This window comes from Bos indicus, chromosome X, assembly GCF_029378745.1.
Source record: "Bos indicus isolate NIAB-ARS_2022 breed Sahiwal x Tharparkar chromosome X, NIAB-ARS_B.indTharparkar_mat_pri_1.0, whole genome shotgun sequence".
In the NCBI taxonomy this organism is placed as follows: Eukaryota; Metazoa; Chordata; class Mammalia; order Artiodactyla; family Bovidae; genus Bos; species Bos indicus.
The window spans coordinates 50,783,977-50,803,228 of NC_091789.1; the positions used below are offsets into that span (position 1 = coordinate 50,783,977).

Genomic DNA, 19,252 nt, shown 5'->3' on the forward strand with positions numbered 1-19,252 from the left:
CAGTTTTCATTCCAATCCCAAAGAAAGGCAATGCCAAAGAATGCTCAAACTACCGCACAATTGCACTCATCTCACACGCTAGTAAAGTAATGCTCAAAATTCTCCAAGCCAGGCTTCAACAATACATGAACTGTGAACTTCCAAATGTTCAAGTTGGTTTTAGAAAAGGCAGAGGAACCAGAGACCAAATTGCCAACATCCGCTGGATCATGGAAAAAGCAAGAGAGTCCCAGAAAAACATCTATTTCTGCTTTATTGACAATGCCAAAACTTTGACTGTGTGGATCACAATAAACTGTGGAAAATTCTGGAAGAGATGGGAATACCAGACCACCTGACCTGCCTTTTGAGAAATTTGTATGCAGTTTAGGAAGCAACAGTTAGAACTGGACATGGAACAACAGACTGTTTCCAAATAGGAAAAGGAGTACGTCAAGGCTCTACATCATCACAGTGCTTATTTAATTTATATGCAGAGTACATCATGAGAAACGCTGGACTGGAAGAAGCACAAGCTGGAATCAAGATTTCTGGGAGAAATATCAATAACCTGAGATATGCAGATGACACCACCCTTATGGCAGAAAGTGAAGAGGAACTAAAAAGCCTCTTGATGAAGGTGAAAGAGGAGAGTGAAAAACTTGGCTTAAAACTCAACATTCAGAAAACAAAGATCATGGCATCTGGTCCCATCACTTCATGGAAAGTAGATAGGGAAACAATGGAAACAGTGTCAGAGTTTATTTTTTGGGGCTCCAAAATCACTGCAGGTGGTGACTGCAACCATGAAATTAAAAGACGCTTACTCCTTGGAAGAAAAGTTATGACCAACCTAGATAGCATATTGAAAAGCAGAGACATTACTTTGCCAACAAAGGTCCGTCTAGTCAAGGCTATGGTTTTTTCCAGTAGTCATGTATGGATGTGAGAGTTGGACCATAAAGAAAGCTGAGTGCCAAAGGATTGATGCTTTTGAACTGTGGTGTTGGAGAAGACTCTTGAGATTCCCTTGGCCTACAAGGAGATCCAACCAGTTCATTCTGAAGGAGATCAACCTTGGGATTTCTTTGGAAGGAATAATGCTAAAGCTGAAACTCCACTACTTTGGCCGCCTCATGCAAAGAGTTGACTCATTGGAAAAGACTCTGATGCTTGGAGGGATTGGGGGCAGGAGGAGTAGGGGACAACAGAGGATGAGATTGCTGGATGGCATCACTGACTCGATGGACATGAGTCTGAGTGAACTCCAGGAGTTGGTGATGGACAGGGAGGCCTGGCGTGCTGCGATTCATGTGGTTCGCAAAGAGTCAGATACGACTGAGCGACTGAAATGAACTAAACTGACCTGAATATTCCATTATGTATGTATATTTTTAGGCACTTTGGTTGCTTCCATATTTTGGCTATTGTAAATAATGTTGAAATGGGCATAATAGTGCACATAACACTTTGACTTAGTGTTTTGTTTTCATTGACTAAATGCCCAGGAATGAAATTCTGAATCATATGGTAGTTCTGTTTTCAACTTTTTAAGAAACCATCATAGTCTTTTCTATACTGTCTACACCTATATACATTGTACATATGCATATACATCATGTATATATATATATACATGATATATATACATATATCACCAACAATGCATAAAAGTTCCCTTTTCTCCACATCCTCTCCAACACGTTATATTTGTTGTCTTTTTGGCAATAGCCATTTCTGTTAGGCTGAGGTGCTATCTCATTGTGGTTTTGATTTGAATTTCCATAATGATTAGTATGTTGGACTTTAGTTATATTTTTGAAGACTCCCTAAGTACTTTTATTTTGCCTTACTTTATGTCTCTATAGCTTTCACCGATGTACTGGAAATACTGTGTCCTGATTTTTTATGCTTACTATTAGTAGCAATTCTGCAAAAATGCTATTAACAGAGGTAAAAGGCCCAGGCTCCAGAATCAGACTACCTTGGTTTGAGTTCTCACTCTGCCACTCACATCTCTATGTCTCAATTTTCTCATCTGTAAAATGAAGATGATCATAGCACATACTGTAAAATCTTTAGAAGTGGACTTACCACAGGTATGGCCATTTTTCAATTAACTTTTTATTATCTCCACAGTGCAATGAAGATCATAGTGCTTTGCTTTGCAAAGGAAATAAGTTATTATATATATACAATAGGATTTTTATTTTTAAAATAAAATTTAAATATTTTATTCAAAAAACTTGCACTCTAATTCTAGCTTTAATGTTTACTTGCTGTGTAACTATATGCTAATTTCTTCATTTCTCAAGCATCACTCTCTTCATTTGTAAAATAAGGATAATAAGAGTATTGACCTCATGAGAGTGTTGTGAGGCTTAAATAGCACATTAGAAATAATTATAGACATTTACATGTTAAAAGCTCAAAATTATAAAAATCTCTGTAATCAGACTTCCTAGGTTTATATCTGTGATGGTTAATTTTATATGTGAGGTTGGAGGGTGTTTTTGAATGACAATAACATTTAAATCAGTGGATTTTGAATAAGTACATCACCCTTCATAATGTGGATGGGCCTCGTTTAATCAGTTGAAGGCTTGAATAGAGCAAATAAAAAGAAACCCTCCTTGAGCAAGAGAGAAACCTCCAGCAGTATGTCATTGGACTTCTTCTTCACCATTGACTCTCCTTACTCTCAAGCCTGCTGACCCACAATGCAGATTTGGCCTACCAGATATAATAATTATTATTTACCAATTCTTTATTATAAATCTTTATTAATAAGCACATCCTGTTGGATCTATTTCTCTAGATAACCTTTATGAACACAGTTACTCAGCTTTGCAACTCACTACCTCTGTGGTCTTATACAAATTTATTTGAGCCTCTTTTCTTCATATAGAAAATGGAAATAACAATGCCTACCTCATTTGATTGTTGCAAGAATAAACTGAGTTAAAGTCTAAAAAGTGCCTTGTAGATAACTTGAGAACTACGATATGAATTTCATGGAGTACCTGAAAACAGGAGTTACTTTTTCTCTAAATGAGAATGTAGATATTTTTAGTTCCTTATTTTAAGAATTAAAAAGACAAAATGCATTGATTGTCAGTATAAATTCTTCTGGAAAATTAAGATAGGTCCCAAAGATAAAAATTTGTTTTATGGGAAATTTTTCGTTTTTTTCAGATCTTGCAAGGACCCATCATGTGTGAACAATGCAATCTTAATGAACAATATTGCCTTAGGGAATTGAAGACACGAGAAAGCTATACCAAGATATACTACTTTTTGTTCTGACTTGTCTGGTGCCCTGATTCTGACAAGTTTCTGTATCTTAATTTTGTGTGTCATTGTTTTCTGAGTTGGCATTCTTTTAAAACCATGAAAATATCCTCAAGATACTTGTGTGGTTCATTTTTTAAAATTAATTTAGTTTGAGGCTAATTACATTATTGCAGTGGTTTTTGCCATACACTGATATGAATCAGCCATGGGTTTATATGTGTTCCCCATCCTGAACCTCCCTCCAACCTCCCTCCCCATCCTATCCCTCTGGGTCATCCCAGTTCATCAGCCCTGAGCACCCTGTCTCATGCATCAAACCTGGACTGGCAATATGTTTCATATATGATAATATACATGTTTCAATGCTATTCTCTCAGATCATCTCACCCTCGCCTTCTCCCACAGAGTCCAAAAGACTGTTTTATACATTTGTATCTCATTTGTTGTCTCGCATATAGGGTTATCGTTACCATCTTTCTAAATTCCATATATATGTGTTAGTATACTTGATTGGTGTTTTATTTTCTGGGTTACTTCACTCTGTATAATAGACTCCAGTTTTATCCACCTCATTAGAACTGATTCAAATGTATTCTTTATTAATGGCTGAGTAATATTTCACTGAGTATACGTACCACAGCTTTCTTATCCATTAGTGTGCTGATGGACATCTAGGTTGCTTCCTTGTCCTGGCTATTATAAACAGTGCTGCAATGAACATTGGGGTACACCTGTCTCTTTCAATTCTGGTTTCCTTGGTGTATATGCCCAGCAATGGGATCACTGGGTCATATGGCAGTTCTATTTCCAGTTTTTTTAAGGAATCTCCACACTGTTCTCCATAGTGGTTGTACTATTTTGCATTCCCACCAACAGTGTAAGAGGGTTGCCTTTTCTCCCCACCCTCTCCAGCATTTATTCTTTGCAGATTTTTGGATAGCAACCCTTCTGACTGGTGTGAGATGGTACCTCATTGTGGTTTTGATTTGCATTTCTATGATAATGAGTGATATTGAGCATCTTTTCATGTGTTTGTTAGCCATCTGCATGTCTTCTTTGGAGAACTGTCTGTTTAGTTATTTGGACCATTTTTTCATTGGGTCTTTTATTTTTCTGGAATTGAGGTTCAGGAGTTGCTTATATATTTTTGAGATTAATTCTTTGTCAGTTGCTTCGTTTGCTATTATTTTCTCCCATTCTGAAGGCTGTCTTTTCACTTTGCTTATAGTTCCCTTCCTTGTGCAATAGCTTTTAAGTTTAATTAGGTCCCATTTGTTTATTTTTGCTTTTATTTCCATTACTCTGGGAGTTGGGTCATAGAGGATCCTGCTGTGATTTATGTCGGGAAGTGCTTTGCCTATGTTTTCCTCTAGGAGTTTTATAGTTTCTCATGTTACATTTACATCTTTAATCCATTTTGACTTTATTTTTGTGTATGGTGTTAGAAAGTTTCCTAGTTTCATTTTGTTGACAAGTGATTGACCAGTTTTCCCAGCACCACTTGTTAAAGAGATTGTCTTTTCTCCATTGTATATTCTTGCCTCCTTTGTTAAAGATAAGGTGTCCATAGGTGCGTGGATTTCTCTCTGGGCTTTCTATTTTGTTTCATTGATCTGTATTTCTGTCTTTGTGCCAGTACCATACTGTTTTGATGACTGTAGCTTTGTAGTAGAGCCTGAAGTCGGGAAGGTTGATTCCTCCTGTTCCATTCTTCTTTCTCAAGATTGCTTTGGCTACTCGAGGTTTTTTGTATTTCCATACAAATTGTTAAATTATCTGTTCTAATTCTGTGAAAAATACCATTGGTAGTTTGATAGGGATTGCATTGAATCTATAGATTACTTTGGGTAGCATACTCATTTTCACTATATTGATTCTTACAATCCATGAACATGGTATATTTCTCCACCTATTTGTGCCCTTTTTGATTTCTTTCATCAGTGTTTTATAGTTTTCTATATATAGGTCTTTTGTTTCTTTAGGTAGATATATTCCTAAGTATTTTATTCTTTTCATTGCAATGGTGAATGGAATTGTTTCCTTAATTTCTCTTTCCGTTTTCTCATTATTAGTGTATAGGAATGTAAGGGATTTCTGTGTGTTACTTATATATCCTACAACTTCACTATATTCATTGATTAGCTCTAGTAATTTTCTGGTAGAGTCTTTAGGGTTTTCTATGTAGAGGATCATGTCATATGCAAACAGTGAGAGTTTAACTTCTTTTCCCATCTGTATTCCTTTTCTTTTTCTTGTCTGATTGCTGTGGCCAAAACTTCCAAAACTATGTTGAATCATAGTGGTGAGAGTGGGCACCCTTGCCTTGTTCCTGACTTTAGGGGTACTGCTTTTAATTTTCCACCATTGAGGATAATGTTTGCTCTGGGTTATCACTGATGAACATAGATGCAAAAATCCTTATCAAAATTCTAGCAAACAGAATCCAACAACATACTAAAATGATCATACATCATGATCAAGTGGGCTTTATCCTAAGAATGCAAGGATTCTTTAATATCTGCAAGTCAATCAGTGTAATACACCACATTAACAAATTGAAAGGTAAAAACCATATGGTTATCTCAATAGATGCAGAAAAAACTTTGACAAAATTCAAGACCCATTTATGATAAAAAAAAAAAACCTCTCCAGAAAGCAGGAATAGAAGGAACATACCTCAACATAATAACAGCTATATATGGTGCTTGTTTATAACTTGCACTATTAGCATGAGTGAATTCTGGTTGCATTTCAACTGCTGTATTGCAGAACAGCCTCAGCCAAAAAGGCACCAGCGGATTGACTAAAGTATTATTGGAGAGCCCACAAACTTCTTGCACATATGGCTCACGTGGCAACTTGTTTAGTGGGATGAATTCTGTCAGTTCCATGCAGAACTACATATAGTCCAAGGGAGGCTATGGGGGGTGGCATGACCACCAACGTGCAGATGCACCTGGTGGACATGAAAGCAGGATAGTCCCGGACTTTTCCTCAAAGTGTGATGGCGTCTTGTTCATCCTACTGTGATTGCTCCAGTGACATCTTACTGTTCTGCTCTGAAGAAACTTGTCAGAAGAATCCTGTATTTCCTTCAGCTGGCATGTATGCTTTTGGACTCCTGGACAGAGTTCTTTGGATTGTAGCTTAATTCTTGATTTTTATGAATATGGATCTGATTTTAGCATGATCATTTTTGTGAATGCTAGCACTGTTTTGCATTCTTCCCTCACATTTTTCTCTTTCCACCTTCAATCCCTCTGCCTTATTGATTTTATTGGTAAGCAAAGACCTGCTATTATTTATTAATTTGTCACCACTTATGTATATTTTAGAAGGTATGCAACCCGTAAACACAATGATAATTTCTATTCATATGAAACTGCAGCAGAGTAGTGTCTGCATGTTTTATGAAATTGCTTGTGTGGGAGCCCAAGGGATGCCAGAAATGGACAGCTCCTGGCTGCCATGGGTGGATGATACTGCTGATATTAGAGACAGGTGAGTTGTGGCACCAAGTCACATCAATTTCACTGAAAAAGGCAACTTGTAACTTATTTTAGAAGTATGACTTTTATTTAGTTAGAATTGTAATAAACAAAAAGCTTGCATCCATAAGGCATTCATTTTGCTGTAAATTTTTGATCTATTTATTTGAGAGCAAGAACCTGGGATTGTAAACAAGTGTGGTTATATATCAAGTGTGTGGTAATATCCTCACCCTGTCTGACTCTGAGCATCCTGTTCTTAGTAGCTGTTCATTTCTTCATTTGCTTGGTCTTGATTTTCACTTGTTTAATACTGTGGTATCCAGTTGGCTTCCAGCAGTAGTTTGTTGAGCTTCTAGCCTCTACTTCTAAGTGCAGGCTCTGGAGTCATCGGTCTCTCCATGTCCACATTTTGGGACAGTGGGAGTTTCCAGGATCAGTGGCTGACCTTGCTGTGTTGTTGCCTTTGAGAACAACCTGGATGGTGACTTAAGGTATTGCCAAGAATTCCTGGGCTTGGGATCCAAAATGTTTGTTTTCCACAAATTGTATTTCTATAAATGCTCCTCCTTCCACATAAGGGTGTAGTGCTAAGCCCAGTAGTGGTTTGGTTTCCATTAGAAATTTTAAATCCTATTTCTGGTTTAGCCCTATCTAACAGTTATATTTGATAGGAGTACCATTTCCTACAGGAAATGGGCTTAACTGGAGGAAAACAGTAAGGAATTAAGTAACTGCATAAAGAGAGAGAGAGAGAGAATGTTACCTTCACCTTAGTCACAAGTTCTTGTGAAATAGGTAAGTGAATAAATATTTGGTTTATATAGGCAAAACATGGAAGGATTTCTTCCCCCAGTTCTTTTAAGTTACCCTATACAGCAGGCACTAGATTATTCAGTCCTTGTATTTCTGTAGTTTTGAGTCTTCATAGTTGTCAATTGCAGATAATCTATCAAGAAATAACATTTATGCTTAGCAATCAGAATAAGCATTTTGCAGTTTAATAGCTTCTAAACTTGAATTGATCTGATGTCACTGTGTTGATACTGCATTCTAGATTTTGCTTGAGTACCAGTGCCATTCTGCTCAGCAGACAGGGTCCTGCCAGGGACACTGCAGTGTGCATGCTCTTTAAAGATGGATTGTTTTGGTAAAGTCAGTGATAATGCTAGTTAGTCTACTTCTATTTTGACTTTAACAATTACAGAGTTTATAATTGTATAACTCTTAGAACAGTACAGGGGGCCATGGTCTTTTTTCCCTACCTCATGATTTAACTTTATTATTTTTGTCAATTTCTTGCTTTCCTGATTCCTCAAATACCAAATTCTCCAGTGAGCACTAGAGCATGTCTCCATGGTAAGCCAAAGGCTGCCCTCTTCAGCCTCTAATTGTTCTGCAGCTGCCTCTGAACTGACAGGCACAAGTAGCCACACTGTGTGCAGGAACACATGCCAAGGAAGGTGCCAATAATGACTCAAGAAATAAGAAAATTACCAACAATTTTAAGATATTAACCTTGGACACAGTTTTTTTAAGGAGTCCACTTTCCCCACTGATAAGTGGGCTTTTAAACCTTGTTATGTCATTTGTTCCCAATAACATTGTGTCTGACTTGAAAATTGAATCTAACTAAATAGAATTGACTGTTAATATTTTGCTGAAACATGTGCTAACAACTGTTAACTAATGACATGCGTTCTGTAAAAGAGGTGCTTTCCCATGATATAGGCGTGGAGTGGTGCCAATGAGCATAGAGCGGAAATGTGGACCATGGTGATTGGGTTCAGCATTTCTGATGCAGTATTATCAATGGGCCTTTACAGATACTTTGTGAGTATATATTAGCTTTCACTTTTGTTATTAAATTATAGCAGTTCTATTATAGAGAGCAAATTTGCCTTGATTTTTTTAATGACTTCTGCTCAGCACCCAGGAAATAAAAGTGACATATTTTTATAATATAAGCATACTTTTTTTGTACACTGTGTTCATTTTGAATAAATTAAGTTCAGTGTTGGCTGGTAGATAATAAAAAGAAAGCATTTGATTTTGATTCAATAAATGTTTTTCAATCCTGAAAAAAGGTCAAGGGATTAATCCAAGAAGATATAACAATTGTAAATATATAGGAATCAAACTTAGGAGAGCTTTAATATATAAGGCAAATACTAAGAGCCATAAAGTGAGAAAGAGACAGTAACAGAATAATAGTGGGGGACCTTGAACACACCACTTTCATTAATGGACAGATCATTCAGGCAGAAAATCAATAAGGAAACATAGATATTAAATGACACATTAATCCTGAATGGCATAAGTATTCCATCCTAAAGGAGCCTAATGCACATTTTCTCAAGTGCACAATGAACATTCTCCAGGATTGCCAACATGCTTGGCCACAAAAGCTAGCCTTAATAAACTTAAGAAAACTGATATCATATCAAGAATTTTTTTTTCAGATCAAAATGCTGTGAGTTAAAATTAGATAAAAATTACAAGAAAAAATACCTAAAAGACACAAAAAATTGGAGGCTAAACAATATACTACTAAACAACAAATGAATAACTGAAAAAAAAAAAAAACAAAGAAGAAATAAAAAATATAGAGAGACAAATGAAAATGAAAGCACAATGATCCAAAAGCTATGGGATGCAACAAAAGCAGTTATGAAAGGGGAGTTTATAGCAATACAACCTTATTTAAAGAAATGAGGAAAATCTCAAATGAACAACCTAAACTTACACTTAAAGCTAACAGAGAAAGAAAAATTAAGAAAATCTAAAGTTAGGTATTTTTCTTAGAACTAGAACAAATAATTTTACAATTTGTATGGAAAAATGAAAGACGTAAACAGCCAAAGCAATCTTGAGAAAGAAGAATGGAACTGGAGGAATCAAACTTCTTGACTTCAAACTATACTGCAAAACTACAGTCATCAAGACAGTATGGCACTAGCACAAAGACAAAAACATAGATCAATGGAACAAAATAGAAAGTCCAGGGATAAATCCATGCACCTGTGGGCACATTATTTTGACAAGGGAGGCAAAAATATACAATGGAGAAAAGACTATCTCTTCAACAAGTAGTGCTAGGAAAACTGGCCAACTATGCATAAAGGATGAAACTAGAACACTTTCTAACACCATACACAAAAATAAACTCAAAATGAATTAAAGACCTAAATGTAAGACCAGAAACTATCAAACTCTTAGGGGGAAACATAGGCAGAACATTGTCTGACGTAAACCACAGCAAGATCCTCTATGACCCACCTCTCTGAGTAACGGAAATAAAAGCAAAAACAAACAAATGGAACCTAATTAAACTTAAAAACTTTTGCATGACAAAGGAAACTATAATCAAGATGAAAAGATAGCCCTCAGAAAGGGAGAAAATCATAGCAAATGAAACAACTGGCATTGAATTAATCTCCAATGTATACAAGCAGCACATGCAAATCAATACCAGAAAAACAAACAACCCACCCAATCAAAAATTGGCAAAAATATAAACAGATATTTCTCCAAAGAAGACATAAAGATGGCTAATAGACACATGAAAAGATGCTCAACATCACTCATTATTAGAGAAATGCAAATCAAAACCACAAAGAGGTGTCATCTTACATTGGTCAGAATGGCCATCATCAAAATGTCTACAAACGATAAATGCTGGAGAGGGTGTGGAGAAATGGGAACCCTCTTAACACTGTTGGTGAGAATGCATACTGGTACTATCACTATGGAGAACAATGTGGAGATGCTTAAAAAAACTGGGAATAGACAACCCATATGACCCAACAATCCCAATGCTGGGCGTACACCCTGAGGTAACCAGAATTGAAAGGCACTCATATACCCCAATGTTCACTGAAGCACTATTTACAATAGCTAGGACATGGAATCAACCTAGATGTCCATTGGCAGATGAATGTATAAGGAAGTTACAGTACATATACTTAACAGAATATTGCACAGGTATTAAAATGAATGCCTTTGAGTCAGTTCTAATGAGGTGGATGAATCTGGAGCCTCTTACACAGGGTGTAATACCTGTGCAATATTCTGTTGTGTATATGTACTGTAACTTCCATGTCCTAGCTATGAACATTTTTTTTTTACTGTATGTTAACACATATATATGGGTCGTCTATTCCCAGGTTTTTTATATATGGAATTTAGATGGACTTCCCTGGTGGCTCAAATGGTAAAGCGTCTGTCTACAATGCAGGAGACCCAGGTTTGATCCCTGGGTTGGGAAGATCCCCTGGAGAAGGAAATGGCAATCCATCCCAGGACTATTGCCTGGAAAATCCCATGGACAGAGGAGCCTTGTAGGCTATAGTCCATGGGGTTACAAAGAGTTGGATACAACTGAGGGACTTCACTCACTCACTCACTCATGGAATTTAGAAAGATGGTACTAATGATCCTCTTTAAGAATTTTCCACATAGAGAGGATCATCAGTACCATCTTTCCAAATGGTACATTACCATATGCAAAATAGATGATCAGTGCAAATTCAATGCATGAAGCAGGGCACCCAAAGTCTGTGCTCTGGGTCATTCCAGAGGGATAGGGTGGGGAAAGAGGTGAGAGGAGTTTCAGGACAGGGGGGAAACTGTGGAAAATTCTGAAAGAGATGGGAGTACCAGACCACCTGACCTGTCTCCTGAGAAATCTGTATGCAAGTCAAGAAGCAACAGCTAGAACTGGACATGGGAAAATAGACTGGTTCCAAATAGGGAAAGGAATACATCAAGGCTGTATATTGCCACCCTGCTTATTTAACTTATATGCAGAGTACATCATACAAAATGCTGGGCTGGAGGAAGCACAAGCTTGAATCAAGATTTTGGGAGAAATATCAATAATCTCAGATATGCAGATGACACCAGCCTTATGGCAGAAAGTGAAGAGGAACTAAAGAGCCTCTTGATGAAAGTGAAAGAGGAGAGTGAAAAACTTGGCTTAAAGCTCAGCATTCAGAAAACTAAGATCATGGTATCCAGTCCTATCGCTTCATAGCAAATAGATGGTGAAACAGTGGAAACAATGACAGACTTTATTTTCTTGGATTTCAAAATCACTGCAGATGGTGACTGAAGCCATGAAATTAAAAGACACTTGGTCCTTTAGAGAAGTTATGACCAACCTAGACAACATATTAAAAAGTAGAGACATTATTTTGCCCACAAAGGTCCATCTAGTCAAAGCCATGGTTTTTCCAGTAGTCATGTGTGGATGTGAGAGTTGGACCATAAAGAAAGCAGAACACTGAAGAATTGATGCTTTTGAACTGTGGTGTTGGAGAAGACTCTTGAGAGTCCCTTGGACTACAAGGAGATCTGAACAGTCCATCCTAAAATAAGTAAGTCCTGAATATTCATTGGAAGGATTGATGTTGAAGCTCAAACTCCAATACTTTGGCCACCTGATGTGAAGAACTGACTCACTGGAAAAGACCCTGATGCTGGGAAAGACTGAAGGTGGGAGGAGAAGGGACGACAGAGGATGAGATCGTTGGATGGCATCACTGACTTAATGGACATGGGTTTGAGCAAGCTCCGGGAGCTGGCAATGGACAGGGAAGCCTGGCCTCCATGGGGTCACAAAAAGTTGGACATGACCGAACGACTGAACTGCACTGAACTGACTGGTGACTCTACATGTAGGGAAGGGAAGAAGACACAGATGTAAAGAATAGACTTTTGGACTCTGTGGGAAAAGGCGAGAGTGGGAAGATTTGAGAGAATAGCCTTGAAACACGTACATTACCATTTGCAAAATAGATAACCAGTGCAAGTTCAATGCATGAAGCAGGGCACCCAAAGCCAGTCCTCTGGGTGGACCCATAGAGATAGGGTGGGGAGAGAGGTGGGAAGGGTTTCAGGATGCGGGGAGCACATGTATACCTGTGGCTGATTCATGTTTATGTATGGCAAAAACCATCACAATGTTGTAAAGTAGTTATCCTCCAATTAAAATAGATAATTAATTTAAAAATGGTAATGATGGCAGTTAATTATTACTGCCTTATAAGGTTTTCTATATTTGTTATCAGATATTGCTGCTGCTGCTGTTGCTGCTGCTGCTGCTGCTAAGTCGCTTCAGTCGTGACCGGCTCTGTGCAACCCCATAGACAGCACCCCACCAGGCTCCACCGTCTCTGGGATTCTCCAGGCAAGAACACTAGAGTGGGTTGCCATTTACTTCTCCAATGCATGAAAGTGAAAAGTGAAAGGGAAGTCGCTCAGTCGTGTCTGACTCTTTGCGACCCCATGGACTGCAGCCCACCAGACTCCTCGGTCCATGGGACTTTCCAGGCAAGAGTACTGGAGTGGGTTGCCATTGCCTTCTCCATATCAGATATTAGGTATGAGTTGATATTTTAAAACAATACTTCATAATGGTGATGACCTTTGACAATTGTTTAATAAATGTTATATTTTACTATAAAAATTAAAACTAGAATGAAAGAAATTATAAAAATCAGAGCAGAAGTAAATGAAAAAAATAGAAAAGAATAATAATGGTTAATGAAAATAAAAATTTTTGAAGAAGATAAAACTGATAAATCTTCAGCCCGATTCATCAAGAAAAAAGGGAAAAGATTCAAATCAATAAAATTGGAAATGAAAAAAGGATAAATTACAGCTGACACCACAGAAATACAAAAGATCATAAGAGACTACAATTAACTGTATGACAATAAAATGGACAGTGTGGAAGATATGGTCAAATTCTTAGAAAGGTACACCTCCCAAGACTGAACCAGAAAGAAACATAAAATATGAACAGACAGATCACATGCACTGAAATTAAACTGTGATTTAAAAATGCCCAGGAAAGAAAAGTCCAAAACCTGATGGATTCACAGACAATTTCTACCAAAGATTTACAGAAGAGCTAACAGCTATTCTTCTGAAACTCTTCCAAAAATTGCAGAGGAAGGAAAACTTATCAGTTTCATTCTATGAGGTCACCATTATCCTGATACCAAAACCAGATAAAGATACTACAAAAATGAAAAGTAGAGGCCAACATCACTGATGAACATAGATGGCAAAAATCCTCAACAAATACTAAACATTCAAATACAACAATACATGGTTCATACACCATGATCAAGTGGGATTTATTCAAAGGATAAAAGGATTTTTCAATGTTTTCAGATCAATCACTGTGATACACCACATCAACAAATTGAAAAATAAAAACCATATGATCTTCTCAATAAATGCAGAAAAAGCTTTTGACAAAATTTAATACTCTTGTATGTTAAAAAACAACAACAACAACAAACAAACAAAAACTCACCAGAAAGTAGGAATATACCTCAACATAATAAAGGCCATATATGACAAACCTATAACTAACATCATACTTAATGGTGAAAAGGTTAAAGCATTTCCTCTAAGATTAGGATCTATAGAAGGATATTCACTCTCACAACTTCATTTCAACAAATTTTTGAAGTCCTAGTTGTAGCAGTAAGAGAAGAAAAGGAAATAAGAGGAATCTGAATTGCTAAAGAAGAGTGAAACTGTCACTGTTTGCATATGACATGATAGTATACAAAGAAATTCCTAAAGATGCTACCAGAAAACTATTAGAGATCATCAATCAATTTGGTAAAACTGCAGGTTACAAAATTAATGCACATAAATACATTGCATTTCTATACACTAACAATATTGACTTAAGGAGACCAAAGACCTATACTCCCAAAACTGTAAGACCCTGATGAAAGAAATCAAAGACAAAAGCAAACAGAGTGAAAGATACACCATGTTCTTGGATTGGAAGAATCGATATTGTCAAAATTACTGTACTACCCAAGGCAATCTACAGATTCAATGCAATCACTATCAAATGGCCAATGGCACTTTTCTAAGAAATATAACACAAAATCTTAAAATTCATATGGAGACACAAAAAACACCAAATAGTGAAAGCAATATTGAGAAAGAAAAATGGAGGTGGAAGAATTAGGTTTCCTGACTTCAGATTATACTACACTGCTATAGTCATCAAAACATTATAGTATTGGCACAAAATAGAAGTAAAAATCAAAGGAACGGTATAGAAAGTCCAAACATAAGCTTAAGCACCTGTGGTCAAATAATCTATGACAAAGGAGTCAAGACTTTCCAATGGAGGAAAGTTAGTCTCTTCAATAAATGATGCTGGGAAAACTGGACAGCCACATGTAAAAGATTGAAAGCAGAACATTGTTTAACACCACACACAAAAATAAATACAAAATGGATTAATGACCTGATTGTGAGACTGGACACTATAAATCTCTTAGAGGAGAACATAAGCAGAACACTCTTTGACATAAATTGCACCATATCTTTTTTGCTCTATCTCCCAGAAGAATGGCAAGGGAAACAAAAGTAAATAAATGGGACCTAATTAAAAGCTTTCACACAGCAAAGGATATCATAAGGGAAACAAGAAGACAACCCAGAGAATGTGATAAAATATTTGTAAATGATGCACCTGACAAAGATTAGACTCCAAAATTTATAAACAGCTCATGTGGCTTATATTATTAAAATAAAAAAAAAGTAAAAAATGGGCATAAGAGCTAAACAGACATTTCTCCAAATAACATATACAAATGGCCAAGAAGCATAAGAAAAGATATTCAACACTGCTAATTATTAGAGCAATGCAAATCAAAAGTACAATGATTTACAAAACTTTACACCTTTCAAAATGGCTATTATCAAAAATCCACAAACAATAAATGCTGAAGATGATGTGAAGAGAAAGGAATAACTGAGCAACTGAACAATTGATTTTACAATTGAAAATCAGTTTGAAAATCACTGTTCTTTACATTGCTTAATAAAAATATACCTTAGTTTGCTCCTTCTCTCTAATGGATATTCTGGTTGAACCTCAGTCTCTACATAGAAATCCACTCATTCCTTGAGGAATCCATTTACTCCCTTCCTTACTGGCATCCCCTGCTCACAGCTGGTTGCCTAGTGAGTGGCAATTGACTCTGTCACATTCTCCTCAAGCATATGATTCTTAGAGAAAATAATGTTATGACTCAAGAATAAATGACAATTTTTAGGTTCAGGAACTGGCAACAAGTTCATAAATTTTATTTCATTATGCAGCAGAAAAAAAAAACAGAAAAACAACAACAACAATACTATTAGCTTTCTATTGCAGTGTAACAATTGCCACAAATTTAGTGGCTTAAAACATCACAGTTTCCATGGGTCAGGTATGGCAGCTGCTGCTGCTGCTAAGTCGCTTCAGTCGTGTCCGACTCTGTGCGACCCCATAGATGGCAGCCCACCAGGCTCCCCGTCCCTCGGATTCTCCAGTCAAGAACACTGGAGTGGATTGCCATTTCTTTCTCCAAGGCATGAAAGTGAAAAGTGAAAGTAAAGTCGCTCAGTCGTGTCTGATTCAGCGACCACATGGACTGTAGCCCACCAGGCTCCTCTGTCCATGGGACTTTCCATGCAAGAGTACTGGAGTGGGGTGCCATTGCCTTCTCTGGTCAAGCATGGAGTAACAGGTTAGATTATCTGCCTAGGGTCTCACAAGGATGAAATAAAGGTGTTGACTGCAGCTGTGATCTCCTCTGGGGCTTAAGTTCCTTCTCCAACCTCACTGGAATTTGGCAGAGGACAGATTTTAGAGGCTATAGCTATAGAACTCATGGTGATTGGCTTCATCAAGGTCAGAAGAAAGACTCTCTTTACTGTAATGATTCAGACCCTTTTTTAATGGCCAGCCTGATTATGCCATAACCACTTACAATGATCATTCTTGTGATTAAGTACAAGTCAACTACTTAGTAATCTAATTGTGAGAATGATATCCCATTCACAAGTCCTGCCCATACACAAGAGTGGGAATCATGTAAGATGTGTCATCAAAGTCATAAATATTGTCTTAGAACTCAGCCTGCCACACCAACCATCTCTTTTTCCAATATCTGACCTTGATTTATCATTGAAAGTCCCACATTCCCAGCGAAAACTCTTGGTTACAGGAAAACCTGTACAGATGCTAGTCACTACAGACGTGTCTGCTCAGTGCTAGAGTGGTGAGCAGTTGAGAGGAGATACCCCACATCCAAGGTAAGGAACAGTGGCTGTGCTTTGCTGGAGCAGATGTGAAGACATACCCCACGTCCTAGATAAGAGAAACCCCAGTAACATGGTAGGTGCTAAGAGAGGGCATCAGAGGGCAGACACTGAAACCACAATCACGGACAACTACCCAATCTAGTCACATGGACCAAAGACTTGTCTAACTCAATGAAACTAAGCCATGCCATGCAGGGCCACCCAAGACGTAAAGGTTATGGTGAAGAGTTCTGACAAAATGTGGTCCACTGGAGAAAGGAATGGCAAACCACTTCAATATTCTTGCCTTGAAAACCACATGAACAGTATGAAAAGGAAACAGATAGAACACTGAAAGATGAATTCCCAATTCATCAATAGGTGCCCAATTCGCTACTGGAAATCCCTGGAAAAATAACTCCAGAAAGAATGAAGAGAGGGAGTCAAAGAAAACACATCACACAGTTGTGGATGTAACTGGTGATAGAAGCAGGTCCAATGCTGTGAAGAGCAATATTGCAAGGAACCTGGAATGTTAGGTCCATGAATCAAGGCAAAGTGGAAATGGTCAAACAGGAGATGGCAAGAGTGAACATCAACATTTTAGGAATCAGTGTACTAAAATGGACTGGAACGGGTGAATTTAACTCAGATGACCATTCTATCTACTACTGTGGGCAAGAATCCCTTAGAAGAAAAGGAGTAGCCATCATAGTCAACAAAAGAGTCCAAAATGCAGTACTTGGATGCAATCTCAAAGATGATAGAATAATCTCTGTTCATTTCCAAGGAAAACCATTCAATATCACGATCATCCAAGTCCATGCCAGGACCAGAAATTCTGATGAAGTTGAAGTGGAATGATTCTATGAAGACCTACAAGATCTTCTAGAACTAACACCCCAAAAAGATGTCCTTTTCATTATAGAGGACTGGGATGCAAAAGTAGGAAGTCAAGAAACACCTGAAATAACAGGCAAATTTGGCCTTGGAGTACAGAATGAAGCAGGGCAAAGGCTAATAGAATTTTGCCAAGAGAATGAACTGGTCATAGCAAACACCCTCTTCCAACAACACAAGAGAAGACTCTACACATGGACACACAGAAATCAGACTGATTATATTATTTGCAGCCAAAGATGGAGAAGTTCTATACAGTCATGAAAAACAAAACCAGGAGCTGACTGTGGCTCAGATCATGAACTCCTTATTGCCAAATTTATACTTACATTGAAGAAAGTAGGGAAAACCACTAGACAATTAAGGTATGACCTAAATCAAATCCCTAAAAATTATCCAGTGGAAGTGAGAAATAGATTTAAGGAACTAGATCTGATAGTTTGCCTGATGAACTATGCACAGAAGTTTGTGACATTGTACAGGAGACAGGGATCAAGACCATCCCCAAGAAAAAAAAAATGCAAAAAAGCAAAATGACTGTCTGAGGAGGCCTTACAAATAGTTGTGAAAGAAGAGAAGCAAAAAGCAAAGGAGAAAAGGAAAGATATACCCATTTGAATGCACAGTTCCAAAGAATAGAAAGGAGAAATAAGAAAGCCTTCTTCAGTGTTCAAAGCAAAGAAATAGAGGAAAACAATAGAATGGGAAAGACTAGAGATCTCTTCAAAAATATTAGCAATAACAAGGGAACATTTCATGCAAAGATGGGCTCAATAAAGAACAGAAATGGTATGGATCTAACAGAAGCAGCAGATATTAAGAAGAGGTAGCAATAATACACAGAAGAACTGTATAAAAAAGATCCTTATGATCCAGACAACCACGGTGGTTTGATCACTCACATAGAGCCAGATATCCTGGAATGTGAAGTCAAGTGGGCCTTAGGAAACATCACTACGAACAAAGCTAGTGGAGGTGATGGAATTCCAGTTGTGCTATTTCAAATCCTAAAATGTTAAGTGTTGTTAAAGTGCTGCACTCAATATGCCTCCAAATGTGGAGAACTCAGCAGTGGCCACAGGACTGTAAAAGGTAAGTTTTCATTCCAATCCCAAAGAAAAGCCATGCCAAAAATGCTCAAACTACCACACAAATGCACTCATCTCACATGGTAGTAAACTAATGCTCAATATTCTCCAAGGCAGACTTCAGCAATACATGAACCATGAACTTGAAGATTTTCAAGTTGGATTTGGAAAAGACATAGGAAACAGAGATCAAATTACCAACATCCCCTGGATCATCAAAAAAGCAAAAGAGTTCCATAAAACATTTATTTCTGCTTTATTGACTATGCCAAAGCCTTTGACTGTGTGGATCACAATGAATTGTAGAAAATTCTTAAAGAGATGGGAATACCAGATCACCTGACCTGTGTCTTGAGAAATATGTATGCAGGTCAGGAATCAACAGTTAGA

The 19,252-nt window shown here is 37.4% G+C and overlaps 1 pseudogene; it reads left to right on the forward strand.

Moving 5' to 3' along the window:
- The first annotated feature begins 6,002 nt into the window (after window positions 1–6,002).
- Window positions 6,003–6,253, forward strand: LOC109555093 (CDC42 small effector protein 2-like; annotated as a pseudogene).
- The last annotated feature ends 12,999 nt before the right edge of the window (window positions 6,254–19,252 follow it).